Source organism: Sminthopsis crassicaudata, chromosome 1, assembly GCF_048593235.1.
Source record: "Sminthopsis crassicaudata isolate SCR6 chromosome 1, ASM4859323v1, whole genome shotgun sequence".
Lineage (NCBI taxonomy): Eukaryota > Metazoa > Chordata > Mammalia > Dasyuromorphia > Dasyuridae > Sminthopsis > Sminthopsis crassicaudata.
The window spans coordinates 74,436,687-74,454,215 of NC_133617.1; the positions used below are offsets into that span (position 1 = coordinate 74,436,687).

At 37.0% G+C, this 17,529-nt stretch overlaps 1 protein-coding gene across 2 annotated transcripts in view; it reads right to left on the reverse strand.

The window, feature by feature from the left end:
* Positions 1-1,294: 1,294 nt before the first annotated feature.
* LOC141539206 (uncharacterized) overlaps positions 1,295-17,529 on the reverse strand; it is a 72,425-nt gene continuing 56,190 nt past the window's right edge. Inside the window, exons 6-10 of one of the 2 annotated variants that reach the window (XR_012481224.1) lie at positions 10,887-10,974; positions 10,289-10,397; positions 3,381-3,494; positions 2,569-2,682; positions 1,295-2,127 (exon numbers count right to left, since the gene is read on the reverse strand). The gene's annotated coding sequence lies outside the window, so the exon portion shown is untranslated. Of the gene's footprint in view, positions 2,128-2,568; positions 3,495-10,288; positions 10,398-10,886; positions 10,975-17,529 lie in introns of both variants that reach the window. The other variant, XR_012481223.1, reaches the window with a different exon arrangement.

Below are 17,529 nucleotides of genomic sequence, written 5' to 3' on the forward strand. Positions count from 1 at the left end.
TTTATCTATTAGATCTTTGGGAAAGGAATGAATTGATGAGCAAAGAAGAACTAGAAACATTATAAAAGGCAAAATGGACAACTTTGATTATATTAAATTAAAAAGGTTTTAGACAGACAAAATCAACAGAAACAAGATTAAAAGGGAAGTACAAAGATGGTAATGAATTTTTACAGGCAGTGCTTCTGATAATCTCTTTTTTTCTGAGGCAATTGGAGTTAAGTGACTTGCCCAGGGTTCACACAGCTAGGAAGTGTTAAATGTCTGAGACTAGATTTGAACTCAGGCCCTCCTGATTTCAGGGGTGGTGCTCTATCCACTGTCCAATCTCATTTCTAAAATATATGAAGACCTGTATCAAAATTATAAGAATACAAATCATTCCCCAATTAACAAATGGTCAAAAGATATGAACATCTATACTCATATGAAAAAATGTTCTAAATCACTATTGATTAAAGAAATGCAAATTAAAACAAATGGGGTACAACCTCATATCTATCAAATTGGCTAAAATAACAGGAAAAGTAATGATAAATATTGGAGGAGATGTGGGCAAACTGGGACACTAATACATTGTTGGTGGAATTGTGAAATGATCCAACCATTCTGGAGAGCAATTTAGAACTATGCCCAAAAGGCTATAAAATTGTACATACCCTTTGACTCAGAAATACCATTACAAGGTCTGTATCCAAGGGAAATCATAAAGTAGGAAAAAGGACACACATGTATAAAAATGTTTGTAGCAGCTCTTTTCATGGTAACAAAGAATTGGAAAATGAATACATACCCATCAATTGGGGAATGGTCGAACAAGTTGTGTTATATGAAGATAATGGAATATTACAGTTCTATTAAAAATATTGTTCTATTGTTCTACCTTCTTCCTTGGGCCCTCCCTTTCCCCTGACTTCATCTTTTATTAGCTTCCCCCTTGAAACTATTCCCCCATTTCCTCTCAAACTGAGCATCAATAACTGTGAGGGATAAGCCCTGCATGATCATTAACTGTTTCTCCAGGGCAGTCAGGTCATTTTCTGTATGCTAGCAAATTTAAGAGATAAATTCTGGATACCAGAACCACTGTTACTCAAACCACTGTTTTGTGAAGATAAGCTGAATACAGGTTAGAAGTATCTTTAGACTTTGAATGACTTAGCTATTCTCAGTTTGACAATGATTGAAAACAATTCCAAAAGAATAATGATAAAACATACTATCCAACTCCAGAGGAAAAACTCATATTGATTGAACATAAATCGAAGCATGCTATTTATTACTTTATTGCATTTTTATTTTATTTGAGTCTTCTTGTACAAAAGGAGTAATGTGGAAATGTCTTATATAATTGTGCATATATAAATTATATATAAGAACTTACAATCTTGGGGGGCAGGGAAGAAGGGAGAGAGGGATAGAATTTGGAACTCAATGCTTTAAATAAGAATGGGAAGAAAAGGCTTCTGGGGTGGAACCAAGATAGTAAAGTCAGGAAGCACCTCGAGTTCTCCCTCGAAAACCACATGAAACCAAGTCTCTGAACAGAGTCTGATGGAATGAAACTGCTCTCCAGCTGAAAAAACTTCAAGAAATGTCAGTCTTACTGAGGTGAAAAGGGTGTTCAAGTCATCTCAGATAGACTGTGGGAAAGCCAGTGAGAGGGTCTTCATCACAGCACATGAGCAACTAAGACCCTCAGTCCTGACTCAGTAAAGGAGCACAGCAGGAAGGGAATTTCCAGTCCCAGGTTAGAAGACAAAGTCTGGGAAACCAGGATGTTTCCTAAACAGAGCAGGCAAAGCTTCCCCCTGCAAACACAAGAGGTGCCTGTGCTCAAGTTTCAGAGCTGGACAGGAAGCTTGGGACAGTGCCCCCTTTACTCCAGGAGCAGTGCTCTATTTTAAAAGAATGAAGGGAAGAAAAACCAAAAAAATACCCTTAATATAGGCATCAAAAAGATGATACTTTCAATATTGGTGAAATTCATTGAAATGAGCAGTATCATAAAAAAAGAGGAAAAATATCGAATTATAAATTTTAAAATAAATATTATTAAGAGAGGAATGAAGATCAAAATGAGGATCCAAGAACACCAGTTCATCCAATCCTCCTTAGGAATAATTCCTGCAAAACAAAGGATCAACATCTCTTAGAAACTGGTCCAAAGTAGACTATATGATTTTCCTCCCCAATTCTCTCCTCTAGGGAGGTGGGAACCACTTGTCTCTTCTACCACCCCCAGTCATAACCAAGAACTCACTCTCTCCACCACATCTATATGGCATAATAGATTATACACAATCTATTCTATCCTTAGGAACCTTTCCTCTGCCCATTCCCAAATTCCTCAGAAGATCTCTGGGACAATATATTTCAAGAGAGTCACAGTCACAAGCTGTCTTTGAAAGGGAAAAATGGATACTGGAGTCAGGATTGTCCAGACATTGGAGTAAGAACAGAATGAGCACAAGGAGTTGACACTCAGTGAGTTTTTTATAAGGACTGTCTTTTAATATTGTCCAATTACTCTTCCCCTATCCATCCCTGCCCCCAGGTCACCATTACCTGGGCAACTGTGCTTTGTCCACAAATAACAAATACAAACACCCACTTCCATTGAATAAGTCACTGACAGGATCCCATTCACATGCCACAAAAAAGTGTTTTTTTGAAGATTTTCTGCAAGAGATAACAAGGGTCAAGGACATAACCACTCAAATGTTCAAAATTACCCTCTGGAAAATTACCCTCTGGGCTGTCAGCTTTGGCTAAAGGAGAGTAGGAGCCTTCTCTAATTAAATCTTGCACAGAAGACTGCTGGACCAGCTCTTCCACTGAAGACACAGACATGAGTTGAGATCCCATAGTTCCCCCAAAGATAGCTCATCACCACTTTTTTTGCACCTATGTCTTCTCATACAGGAAACATCCCAGATAAGAAAAGAGGCCAGTAGCCTCAGGGATAGAAGGTGTTAGTGGGGGTTCCAAAGATCCAGAGACAATTCCTTAGCTCCAGTCACAGACCCCTGAGGAGAGAGGAATTTTGAGTTTCTAATGTCTTGTATTCCCACAATTCTTCTGTATTAGCTTATGGGCAAAGTACTTCAGAAACCCCCCCAAAAGTGTTATTTATAAAGACTACTGGTACTATAATTTGTTAGGATTATTATTAGGTGCTAAATCAGTTGTTTGGCACTTAACAATTCTCTGGTTCAGAGTTCACACTTTTAAAGGAGTTCAAATCCTAACAATAATTGGCTTAAATGATTAAGGGAAGGAGAGAAGCAACCAGTGCTCATATCTCTGTATCTTCCCCATTCAAACTGGCCCTTAAGGCTCAAGAAGAATTCCCTGCCCTGACCTTTCATCGTACTTACTTATATAGTTGAAAAAGATGAATGTACACAATATATATGATGTTATCCATAAACCAATGATGTTCCTCATTGTGTTTCCCAACTGGGGATCCATTGGTTTTGTCTCTTCCTCACCTGAAAGACATAATGTAACTCAGGAGAATCTGACCTGCACACTCTGTCCTGGCACAAATAAAAGGATTACATATTAGTCTTTGGAATCTCCTCCTCAAACAGGTCAATTATAGTGACAATCTTCTCCAGAAGAGAGGCATTCATGACCCTGCTCAGGGAGGAGGATGGATATTTGACTGTGCATAGGGAAAACAGGGGCCATGGCCATATACTCTAGGCTTCCCATCACTACTCCCATTCCTGATTCTCTTGGGACCCTGCTCTTCCTTCTCTCATAGCTTGCATCCATTCCTTGTCCATAGATGCCTCCCCTCAAACCCCAGAAAGTGTCTACCAACCTCAGGACAGAGCATAGTTATGAAGAATAAAGTTAGACTCTGCAGGGTTGGGGCTACAATGAGTGTATTATTGGAATAGTTATGATGAGGTGCTTCTTTGTATATTTTGGAAAGTCAGCCAAGCAATTAGTCAATAAGCATTTATCTTCTATTTGTTAGATATTGTGCTAAGTATGGGGGATCAAAAAAAAAAAGGCAAAAGACAATTTCTGCTCTGAAAGAACTCACAGTCTAAAGGAGGAGACAACTTACAAATAGCTATGTGGAAATACACTATTTTGAAAATAAATAAGAAAGTCCTTTGTTCCTTCATTTATTCCTTCTTTCCTTGATTTTCACTCCCTCATTTCTTCTCTCCTTGCCTTCCTCCTTCCCTCTAACTTTCTTCTTTCATTCCTTTTTTTCTTCCTTCTTTCTTTCATTGCTAGTACTTAAGCACAGTACTTGGCAAATATGAGGGACTTAATAAATGCTTATTTAAATGAATTCTTTTCAACTGAACCTCAGCAATAATCCTATGTGGTATGTGCTGTTATTAACACCATTTTACATGTGAACAAACTCAGGCTGAGAGGTTAAGGGAATGACCTAGGATCACATAAATAGTAAGTTATTAGACAAGAAAGTGAACTCAGATCTTTCTTACTCCAACTCTAAGTATCTACTATACCACTCAGCTCCTTTTAACAAGGCTATCTCAGGATAATACTCTAACTTATTTTATAGCACATCAGAAGAGGAGTTCAAAGGATTGATACCAGTGATATTTTTCCTATTAATTTATTAATGATTGAAATCATGTATGTCAATGCAGTAGTTTCTCACATCAGAATATCAGCCACTTCCCACAACTTATTACCAGCAAAGTAACATTTTTGATGCCAAATTTCTCAATCTTTCATCTTGCTTCCCATAACATATTCCATGTTCCATCCCAATTGGAATTATGTGCTTTGTCAATGTATTTGAAAGGCCAAAGTATTGGCTAGTCAAATTAGTTTGGAAACTTCTGATCTTTGACAGATACTAAGTAGAGATCAATCTATCTCTGTCTCTCTATTTTTCTGTCTCTCTCTGGTTCTTTGTCTCTCTTTAATTTTCTCTCTTTGTGTGTGTGTGTGTGTGTGTGTGTGTGTGTGTGTGTGTGTGTGTGTATGTGTGTGCTGGTTCACTAGGACCTGGGCAGAATGATACTTTTTTGACACTCATCTCTTGCTACTTTCTTATTTCTTCCTTGATTTCCCCTTTTTCTCTCTCTCCTTCCCAGACTTCCCACTTTATTTTTCTCCTTCTGTTGAAACCTTAAAAAATGGCCCTGAAACCTAATACAACAACGAGAAAGAAATCTGAAAAAGTTCACGTTTATATAGACAGGAGTTCTCAAGTACAGAACCAGAATATAACCTGGAACATACCCTTTATGGTACGTTCTCCCAGATCTACTTAGGAATAATTTTCTTGACCACACCAGAGCTATAAATTCCTTTCCTACCCTGGTCTATCCCCTTGGATTTAATTACTTACCATTGGAACTGTGGTGCAACATGTTGTTTTATACTCTCTCAGAGTGGAACCATACCTATTTTCTCCTCTAAGGGGAGGTGGACATAATCATGAGTGACCCCATGCTACCAGAAGACAAACCTTGTCTCACCAGAAATCCCCATTCTCATGTTATGTATTAAAAGTTTAAGAAATATAATTCTTGGGTAATTAATTAAATTATTAAGTATGGCTAAGAAAAATTAATAAACAAATAGGCATTTGATTGTTTCTTGTAAACCAAAAATGTATCATGGCAGTCCATTGGCACTTATACACCACCGGCAGAGGGAATGTTCTAGATAGATGGCAATCAACTTTGATTGGCCTTCAACTAATAAGAAAAAAGAATATGATAATGAGAAGCAAACCTATTATGAGGGATGATTTTAATCATATCATTCTTCCTCCTAAACTTTCCCTAGTATGGACCATCAAGACAAATCATCTATACTCCACCCCGATTAAATTCAATCTCATTATCAGATCTATTCTTTAGGAGCTGATTTAATCTAATAGAGAATGAGAAAATAGGAAAGGAAAGTTGATTGTATGAGAGCCATAATCATTTCTCTCACTGGTTTCATAAAATAACAGAATCGCACACATATTTGTAAGCCTTCTAGATCATATCGACTCTAGAGATCATCTTCTCCAATTGTCTGAAGTCTTAGAAGCATCAAAAAAGTTGCTCCACTTGAGTCAAGTGAATTCATGGAGAGAAAGAAGATGCAAAGAAAACTAAGAGTAGTTATTAGGAATTGTTAAGATTGTGGGAAGGAAAAAGAATAGAACCTCCCTCAATTCTTAATTAGGCCCTTGAAAACAAAAAATAATGATATATCTGATCTCTCTCTAAGTAAGAGTTTAGTAGTGCAAATTTCTTAGATGAAATAGTTTAAATCTTCCCTAAAAATTCTGGGATTTTTTTTTTGCCCAGGGAAACATTCAGAACTAATAGATGGTAATGAGGCAAATTTTCATGAATCTTTCAGTCTTTCCATGAGTTTCAGAAAGGAGATAGAAAGGCAGATACTGATTCTGACTGAGGTGGGGAGATGGTGTTGAGCATGGCACCAGGGCAACCAAAGTCTGCATCAATCTTGGGTAGATAGGATGGCAGCACCAAAACTAGAAGAAAAACCTGATCATTCATGGATGTCCTCCTTATCCCCAGCTATGAAGCCAGGTGACTGTAGAAATGCCTTTGTTCTTCTCCCACTTTCCATTCTCCTCTTCCCTTTAAATCTAAAGTTTGCTCTTCTATTTAATGGTTCTTTAATGTTTAATGTTCTTTAATGGTTAAAGTTAAATTTTTTTGAACCTGGTTTCTCTATATAAAAGATATCAATCTCCATTGTGCTCTTGAGTTGCAACTATCCCATAGATGAGGAGTTTTAAATTGCCCTAGTCATCAGATTAACACTTTAGGATTGGAACTGTGGGGCTGGAGTTTTAGGCCAAACCTCTTTCTTCTGGTGTTGGAGTCAGGGAAGGAAGAGCTGGGACTGTGACCAGCATCCCCTTCAACTTGAGGTATATGGAGATCAAGAATAGAGTGGCTGGACCTGGCAACTATAAAAAATCCCATTAGTTGCTGAAATGAAAGAGAAGGTAGCTCTCTCCCATGGTGCTTCCAATACATTCCCTAAGATCATGAATAAAACTGGCCTTTAATCTCATTCAGTACCTGGGAGTGTGGGATTAGATGGGAGAAGGGGGTAAAGACTCCATGGAGAAGCACTTTCTTCTTTTCTCCTCATTTTTATAGCTGTAGTTAACTATATAACCAGAATATGCTGAGTGTCCTTTGAATATGGGAAGCAAATTTAATTGACTGACAAAAGAGATTCAAAGAACAGAATAATGGCTCTAGAATTATCATGATATTTGATCAAGAGGTCAAACTTGTTTTTCTATTGGTAGCCATTCTACCACATTTCCAGCTTGTTCTCTTACTTTAGGGAAGGGGAACAACATAATTCCTTCAGTTTCAAGCACCCTTTTTCTAACCTCTGTTAGAGGACTCCACTCAAAGGACTCTAATAGCTTGTGTTGAATGGGATTCCTAAGTTGTATAGTAGAAAGAGCACAACATCTGAAGTCTTATTAGAAGACACAGGTTTTTCTGAATTCTTATCTAACTTGACACATTAGCTATATGAACCTGGACAAATCATTTAATATTTGTCTGCCTCAGTTCCCTCAATTGTAAAATGGTAATAATAATAGCATTTATTTTCTAGAGTTACTGGACAAAATTAGAGATCTGAAAAGTACTTAGTAAAGTGTCTGACACAGAGTAAGTACTTAATAAATTCCTGTTTCCTTACTCCTTACTTCCAGTAGAAAATGAAAATCTATCTAAACTCTTTCCTCAATAATAACAAACTCTCTCAGGCCATAATCCTTCCCCATGTCAGTGACTCTAAATCCTTGGTCATCATGCAAACCCCATTCTCTACTCCCCCTTTCTGATCCCTTATTCCCATTCCCCTCAACCCCATCCAATGTCCTATTCTATAGTTATCCACTCTTGCTATTATGTTCTCTGATATGCCTGTCCAAAGATATCAATCTTGCTTTCATCTTTAAATCTTTCCTTTCCCACTCCTTCTATCACTTGACTCTCACTGAGACCTGCCTCTCTCTTGATAACAGAAATCCCTGGCTACTCTTAACAACAATCCTGGCTGAATTTTCATTTTTCCTTCAACTCACTTGTCAAGATGGGATTTTTGTAATAATCGTTGCCAACTCCAGATTTTCTCTCTACTACTCTTAGTCCTCCTTTAAGGTTCACTCAATCCATATCTACAACCCACTCATTTAAAGGAGCTGTTGATTATAGACCTCTAGTATACTCCCCTTCTTTACTTTCTGAGTTCTCTCTTTAGCTCATGGTCTCTCCTCAATTTCTACTTTCATAGTAGGGGACTCCAATATATGAATTGTTAGTTCATCAGATGCACTACATACCTAGTTTCTCAATTTATTCATTCCCCATGACAAGATACTCCTTTAACCAATTTAAGCCACCCACAAAAATGATCATGCCCTTGATCTGGTTTATTTGCAGATATACAAATTTGGTGTTCACAGATTTTAAAATTCCTTTATTTGATCATAATTTATTATCACTTCTTCTTCTTCTTTTTTTTTTTTTTTGCCTTGCAATCCCAACCCTGGTCCACATCCACTTTAAGACACCCAATTTCTTAACCCCTCTATTCTCTTTTAAGCAATCACCCCTCTACTAGTTATACTCTCTTCTTTTCTCCATATAGACTTCTGGGTGAAGTTTACATTGCCCTCTTCTTCTGAGTCCCTTACACCTCATTCTCTTATAAACCATCACCTGCCATATCAATTTGGGATTACTGAAGGAAAATGAAAAAGGAGAGAAATCATGGTCTGATGATCTCCATTATATTTGGAGGAAACAGAATAAGGGGAGAAAGGGGATATGTAATAGGAACACAGGGAGGTGTTGGGACATGGAATGCTATTAAATGCATTGAGAACCAATGTCTGCAACAGGGATATGGAGGTTCAGTCTTTAACAGGGAGGAGAGTAGAAAAAAATCAATGATTTTTAAAGGAGGGGCTAGTCAATAAATTATAATGATAATAAATTAATCAATAATCAATAAATATATAAGTATATCAATTACAATTCTGGGTCAAGCTGCAGCTAGTAATGATCTAGACTAATTTTTAATGGAGACACAGAAAGGCATTAAGAAAGAGGCAGATAAACTAGCCTCTCTATTATATGGTGATGGTCAAGGTTTCATCTGGTAGAGAAGCAATCTTTCTTCTTAAGGCTGTACAATAAATTTCAGATTCCTCCAAATAATATACTTTCTTCCTTTCTAGGAGAAGGTCCTCAAGTGGAAAACTCTTCTACATGTGTTTATAGGAGGGGGGTTGTTTCCTTCTTGGAAGAATATGCCCTGTCTAGAGGCTGTGGAAACAACCCCCCTCCTATAAACACATATAACTAACACATTAGATCCTGTACCTGGGCACTGAACTTTTCCTTCCCCCTTCAAGCTAGCCTCTTAGAGGCACCTGCCTCTCAATCTTGTGATCTTTGATCATGGGTGGAGTTAGAAACCAGAGGACACACCTGAGCTCAAAGGTGAAAAGTACCCCACCTCGGGAATTGGGATATGGAACCCTAGAAAGGAGCAATGCTAGAAACCTGCTTCCAGTTCCTGAGTAAGCTCCATTTGTCAAAAGGAATTCAAGTTTCACACTTTCTGGACAGGCAATTGCTAATTTGCTGCTAGACTGATTATTCTCTAGTCCTAGTTAATTCCTTCTCCTCTAGGGCTCCTGCCAAAGTCTCATTATCCTCCCTTCTCTGTTCTGAACAAATTTTCAGGGATTGGGCTGCACCCCCCTTCTTCCCTTAATGCAGTGTCCTCATGCTTAACATATATTGGATTATTTGTTGTTAAGGGGAGACAGTATAGGGAAGGGAGAGAAAAAAATTGGAACACAAAGTTTTGCAAGAATGAATGTTGAAAACTATCTTTACATGTATTTTGAAAACAAAAAGCTACTATTAAAAAAAAAAAAAAATCAGTGCCTTATCTCCTGAGTCTCCTTAATCCCCTATTTCTGAATTACCTTCAAATTTCCTCAACCCAGTTTTGGTCAAAAGTTCTTCTGTTCATTCAGAGGTCTGAAGAATATCAGGGTTTCTATTAGAGTCATGACCAGAGTTTGTATTTTGAATCTATTTGGAAGTTATCTGATATTGTGTGGTCTTGGGTCTCACAAAGAAAAGAATTTAATAGTCATTCTTTTTCAAATAATAATAAAACTTTTTGTACAAACAATTCAAAAAATTGAAAAAATATTTTTATAGACATCATTTCAAGTAAATCTTTTTTGAAAACAGACCTTTAATGAAGTTCTTCTAAAATATCTTCTGCTGGAAATTTGTTACACTTCAATTATTTGTGGGTTCTGTCACTTCAAAACCAGTTCAGAGGCTTGATCTGGTATTGATCTGAGGGAAAACAGGAAGAGGTCAAAGACCTGTCTATTCTCCACCATCCTGGCTATGCTAACCCCAAGTAAATCTTAAATAATTCTGACTTGAAGGTACCTTATTATCTCAATCGTAAAAACTGAGGTAACTGATTATTAAAGATTTTAAGGGTTTTTTTCTCATACTCACAGTTAGAGTCACCAGCAGGATATAAGCTCATGTTTCCCTGAATTTCCAACTTTCTATTCACTACTTTATCTGTTCTCCACTCAAGGATATTCCCCGCCTCTGCACCAAATTCACACACACCACACTCTCCTCCCCTAGCAGACTCCATGGGACCTCCCAGGGAGTCCTCTCTCAAGTCATCAGACTTTCTAGTCCATTTCCTTGAATAAAATATTGGGGAAAAGGCAGGTAAGGGAGAGAGAAATCATAGTATTCACCCGGTCCACACATTTTATCATAGAAAGAAAAAAAAAAAGCCAAAAGACGGAGGAGACTTACAGAAGGTCATACATGGTGTTTGTGACAATGCCTCCACCTTGGCATCCAGAGGAGATCTCGTAGACTGTGGCTATATTCTGTGTTCAATCTAAAAGTGAAAGTTCAAATAATACACAAGAGTCAAGGCAATGATTGTGAAAAGGTAGTAGTCATGGGTAGGGGTGGGTCAGATGACAAGTCTTGGTTATTATCATCAAATAGGTGGTGCTCTAAAAATTATCTGGGCATAGAAAATGTAAAAGATATCTTCAAATGGATTCTGGATTGTAAACAATTCTGTTGTTTAAAAAAGGTGATATAGAGTCACAAGCTATTGTGAAGGGAAAAGTAAGGATCAAGATAAAGTACAGTGGTTGTACAAGGCAGTATTAGGGACAGTCTCTGAAGAAACCTTAAACTGGTGGTCTCTGATGCCATGGGTTATTCTTCTGTCTATTCATTGTGGCTCTCTCCATCCCGTGTATGCTCAATGATAAAGTGACCTCTGGTTTGTGACAGGCTATAGATAACTGGATCAGAAGGAATAAATAGCATAGAAACTGGATCACAGGATCACAGGAGAGTGGGGGGAGAAGGGGAAGACACTCACTCATTGAAAAGGTGAGCTACTTATCCAAAACATTCAATTTCAAGACAACAAACATGTATCAGGTACTTTCTATAGGAACGGCTTTGTTTTCAGCAATAAGAAAAATAGTAGAGGGGGAGAGATAGAGATACACAGAGAAACATAGACAAAGAGAGAAACAGAAACAGAGACAGAACCCTAGACAGAGACAGACAGACAAAGAGAAACAGAGAAAGAGACAGAGAATTATGGTTACAATATAAGTGGACAGGGGAAGTCAAGGAATGAAATGAGATACTGTGGAGAAAAGAATTTCTTCTAACCTGTGGAATCAGGAAAGGTTTCTTAGAAGCAGGGATGATTGAGCTGGGTATTAGGAAGGTAAGGTATGACAGATAATCACTTTCAAACTGACATAATGCAAACTATACTTTTATTCGGCCTCATCAAATGATGGCATAATCAAGGATTTTACAGATCTTAAAGTACTATATAAATACTAGCTATGAGACAGGGCAAGATATTGTAATGAATAGATATAATGCTGGACCTGGAGTCAGAATGACCTGGAAAGCAATTTGATAACACAAATGTAGCTTAGGAAAATCACATCAAACATTCTAATAAGTTTGACAGATATGACTCAAAAACGATATAACATGTCATTAAAAATGCTTATCAGATATCTGTCACAGTTATAAGAGAGAGAGGGAGAGAGAGAGACAGAGAGAGAGAGAGAGACAGAGAGAGAGAGAGACAGAGAGAGAGAGAGAGAGAGAGAGAGAGAGAGAGAGACAGAGACAGAGACAGAGAGAGACAGAGAGAAAGAGAGACAGAGAGAGAGAGACAGAGAGAGAAGAGAGAGACAGAGAGAGAGACAGACAGACAGACAGACCAAAATCAGTTGGTCAGAGAGGATTATACTGATCATCAAAGAAAAGATAAATAATTTTTGTTATATGTATTTGAAATTGTGTTGTGTGAATAAGATGAACATCACAAGAATTAAAAAAGAAAATAGCCACAGGGAAGAGTCTGCCATATATATATATATATATATATATCTTTTCTAAGGGTATGGTAGCCAATATGTATAGAAGTATGAGAAGCTAAGAGCCATTCCCTAATAGATAATTGGTCAATGAAATATGACCAAAAGAATGGTAAGTTACAAAACAGCACGAAAATTTTGCACCAGATTAAAAAACCCCCCTAGTAAATTGGCAAAGATGACAAAAGTTAGAAGTATTCAATATTGCAGCAATTGTGAAAAGATAGTCACACTGAAAGCACTGGGGGTGGATCTGCAAAATGGTCTAAAATATTCTGGGAAAACAACTTGGAAAATAATGTTAAGAAAAATAACTAAAATGGTCTATAGCTTTGACAAAGATTTCATTCCAAGGGGAAAAATCATAAAGAAAGCAGACAGGAATAGAATACACACCAAAAATATTTATAGCGGCACCCTGTATGAGGGAAAGGGACTGGAAATAAAGCAGATGCCAATTGATCTGGCAAAAAATTTTTTGTTACACATGAATATAATGGAATATTTACCGTGTTTTTAAAAAAATAGTATATAGGAAGAATACAGAGAAGCATAAGAAGACATATAGATTGATTCAAAGTGAATTAAGGTGAACTGAAAAAAACTACACATACAATGAAATACAGTAATATAAAAGGAAAACAACACCAATAAACAAGGCTTGTTTAATTTTTTTTATTGTAAATTGATGTAAAAGAATAGATATGATAATGTATTTCTCAAAATGCAAGGTGTTACATTTATTAGAAAACGGTTAATTTTCTGGTTAGTTTTGTTGTATTGTTTTCTTTCTTTCTATTATTTGTTGCAGAGAATGTCTTACTAGGCAAAAGTAGGAAACTAAGGTGATGTAAAATCAAAAGATAATTTTTAAAAATAATGGTATGATTTTATTATATGCCTTAAACATTAAAATATATTTCCCCTTTTTTCAAGTGGTTATAAATCCTATTTGTTGCTGTATTTATTGAAAAAAAATCTAGGCAGGATTATTTTTCTGTTTTTATGGAATTCAGGTTTTTGATTTGTTTTACATCTTTTGGGGAAACTATGATTCTTAAGTTGACTTTGCACATCAGGGCCACTAGGTGGTACAGTGGATAAAGTTGTAGAGCTGGATTCCAGAATATGATAGCAGTGTTCAACTAAGTACTTGAAGGTCTATCATGTTGAAAATAGATTACTCTCTTTGTTTTGTGGATTCAATAAGTGGACATTATTTAGAATTGTATTTAGGGCTGGTGTGAAGAAAAGCTCCCTACCAATTAGAGGTGTCCCAGAAGTGGGATGAGCTGCCTCAAAGACTGATTGAAGTCATTGAAGCCATCAAGCAGAGGCTGGATGGCTGTTTCTCAGGCACATTAGAATTTGCGTTTCTTTTTCAAGGACAGATTGTACCACATCACAGAATTAAACAATATTAGAGTGAGCAGGACTTTCAGAAACCACCTAGTGGATCTATGCAGAAAAAAAAAAAAACATTCTTACTACTATATACACAATAGACTTTTATTTAATGATCTCTTGCAATGATAACTCCACTATTCTGTTAGGCAGCTCATTCCACTAATGAAAAGTTTGAATTGTTAGGAAGTTTGCTCTTGCAACAAGCTGAAATTTTCCTCTTTGTAGCATTCACTTCCTTTTTCCTAATACTATACCATAGGGTCAGATGGAATAAGCCTAATCTCACTGAGGTCTCTTCTAAATCTGGGATTCTGTGATTCAAGAACAGTAATAGTAACAACTGATTAGGAACAATTATTTTAAAATTTCTTAAGTTATACATTAAAATTTTATTCTACTTTTTTGAATTCTCATAATATTCTAACTAATAAGAATGAAAAATTTCAAAGCTTAATTATCAAATGGAAGACATAGGAATCAAGTGGGAACAAGACAAAATATATATAATTCCCATCATCCTCTCTGCTATCAGAGAAGTCCTGACACTATCTTCAGTGAAGCTACAGAAAGCACAGTTTAGATGCCAACACCTCTATTACACAACAAAAATCAATCATATTAATCATTTGCTTAGAAGTCAAGTCTAGGGTATAATAAATGTTCTTATGCATTGATGATACAAATTGAAAACAGAAGCATGAGTCCTGATCTTAGCAGTTTCCTTAAGATAGGGGAAGAGAAGTGCAGTCTTCTCTTTCCTTTTGGAAAACTTCCCTAGAAAGGGAGCATGTCTACCATGAAGCACTTGGGGGCTGAAGGTATGGTGAGATTGTGGACTAACTGGTACTAGAAGAAAAAAAGGACAGAAAGGGGAAAGCAACACCCCTCCCACCCCAGGAACTATGTAGGAAAAAGGATCTTTGTCCAGGTTGTTAGATGTTAATTCTAGCTTTAGACAGAAAGAAGGAAGGAAAGAGTGAGCAGAAAGAAGAGAAGGAAATCAGTAGGACAGAAAGCTTAAAAAAAAAAAAAGGTAAAGAGTAGAGATGGAGAACAAAAAGGGACTGTGATCTTATTTTTTTGTCATAGTCCATACCTTCTTCCACAGATGACTTCAGGTCATGTCCTGAGCCTCCTGAATTACTTTCTTCCTTGGGTCATCTTTTTTTTTTCTTTATTTCATTTTTTGTTGCCTCACGCTTGTGCCATTCACTCATTCCCTCCTAAGTGGAACATGAGTGAATCGGAATGAAGCCCTAGATGACCCTAAACTTCAGGGCAGTCTGGCCATTTTAAGTACATCAGCCAATCAAGGGACAAGCTCCAGTTACCTGAATTCCTCCCTTGTGGAGATAAACTGACTGTAGGTTAAAATTACCTGTAGCGCAAACAGCACAAGGTTTCTGCTCTCATATTGGTGAAATTTGTGGGAAACATCAGTATCATAAGAAAGAAGGAAAAATATCTATTCTTAAAATTTCTAAAAGGGTGGGGAATAGCAACATGAAGATCCAAGCAAGTCAGTCATCCAATCCTCCTTGAGAATAATCCGTGCAGAGTAGACCAAGGCTTATTACCTCTCAGAGAGTGCTCCAACATAAACTAATTTCCTTTCCCTTCTATAGCATGGCTAGAACCACATGTCTATTCTTCCACCTCCAATCACAGGTTACAGTTGTCTTTCTGTATCACACCTGGATTAACTGATACACCAAATTATTCACATGTTCCATCCTTAGGAACCCTCCCCTCTCTTTACCACCAAATTCCTCATGAGATATCTGGCTCACTATCTGGGTGATAGTGAAATCCACAGGAGAAGGGAAATCCAAATGCTGCTATGGTAACCTAGGATGAGTCCCACCTGCCTTTGAAAGGGAAACAGATATACTTGTGGTCAGGGCTTTACAGAGATTGAAGTGAGGAAAGAATGAGGATAGTTAGCTGATGCCCAGTGAGTATTTCATGAGGACTTCCCTTCCATATTATCCACTTACCCTTCCCCAATTCTGGCCTCCAGGTCTCCATTATGTTGGCAACTGTATATTGTCTATAATTAACAAATATAAACACTCACTTCTGTTGAATAAGTCACTGCCAGGATGCTGATAATAAAAAGTGACTCTATGCTACCAGGAGGCATGATTCAATATCTTGTATCAACAGAAAATAGAACAAATCTGTCTTCCCATTTTCACAAGATGTATTAAAAGTTTGAGAGACAAAATTTTGGGGTAATTAATCACATTATTAATTAACTAATTAATTAATTATAGTGGATAATAAAAGTACTGTCATTTGGTTCTCTTATAAATTAAAAATTGATCATTTTTACAGATTTTTACATGCTCTTGGAGGAGTGGGTGTTCCTGATATATGGCAATGCACTATTATTGATTAACAATTAATGAAAACAACAAATATTATAATGAGAGGCGGTCTTATTGTAATAAGTGGTGTCTATGCTTATGTCACTCTTAATCCAACATCACTCCCAACCCCCTAAAACTGAGTACAACACTATAGGCTTCCATAGCTGGGTGGGGTCTGAAAAAGATTGAGGAGAATATCAAATCCAATATCATTATTAGCTCTTGATTTCAGGACCTGAGTTGATCTAGTTGAGTATGAGGAAATAGGAAGAAGAAAAAACATTCTGCATTACCCAATAGCAATTGGTTATTAATACAAGAGAGCAATAATCATTTCCCATCTGAAGTTTTAGAAGTAGAAAAAAAAAAAGGCTTCATATGGGCTAATTGTTATTGCTGTTTGTCCTTCATTCTCCAAGAGGACCATGACATTGGGAAGGTGATGCTATGACATGCAAGTAAATTAGATTTAAATGAGAGAGGGTTGTGCAAAGTCACCAGTATCACTTTCTCCTCCAGAGCCATCTGGGTCTGGTGGCAAGATACAGATCAGGGCAACTGGAGATGACCCTCCATGCATTGGGAGATTTTGTCTATTTAAAGTTAAGATATTTAACAGGTCACACTTTGGCTGGAGCAATACTCACTCAGTGATTAAGTTATTGTTAAGAAATGAGGGAAAGAATTCTTGCCTAGTCAAAGAAGACAAAAGTGCATATGGTTTTAAGAAGACATGGAAAAGGAAAGAAGCAGCAAAGGAATGAAACCAATAGTGGTTGCTGTAAAAGTTGATAGGCGATAAAATAAAATTTAGATGATATGGGAAGGAAGAAAAATAGAATCTCTGTTTCTCTCTCAACTTTCAGTAGTTCTTCTCAATTCTTAATTAGGTCCTGGCAAACAAACCAAAAAAAGTGATGATATATCTGATTCCTCTTTGAGTAAGAGGGCAGTGTTGGAGACATCCTAGGGAAAGTAGTTTAAATCTTCTCTGAGAATCCTGGGATGTGGAGTTTTGCTCCTTTTTCTCCTCATAGAAATATTCAGAATTAACATAGGCAAGTTTCCAGGAATTTGTCAGTCTTTCCATGAGTTTTAGGAAGGAGAAAGAAAAGCAGACACTTATTCTGGCAGAGGTGGGGAGATAGTGTTGAGCATGGCACCAGGGTAGCAAAGGTCTCCATCAACCCTGGGTAGACAGGATGGCAGCAAAAAGTAGAAGATAAGCCTGATCATTTATAGATA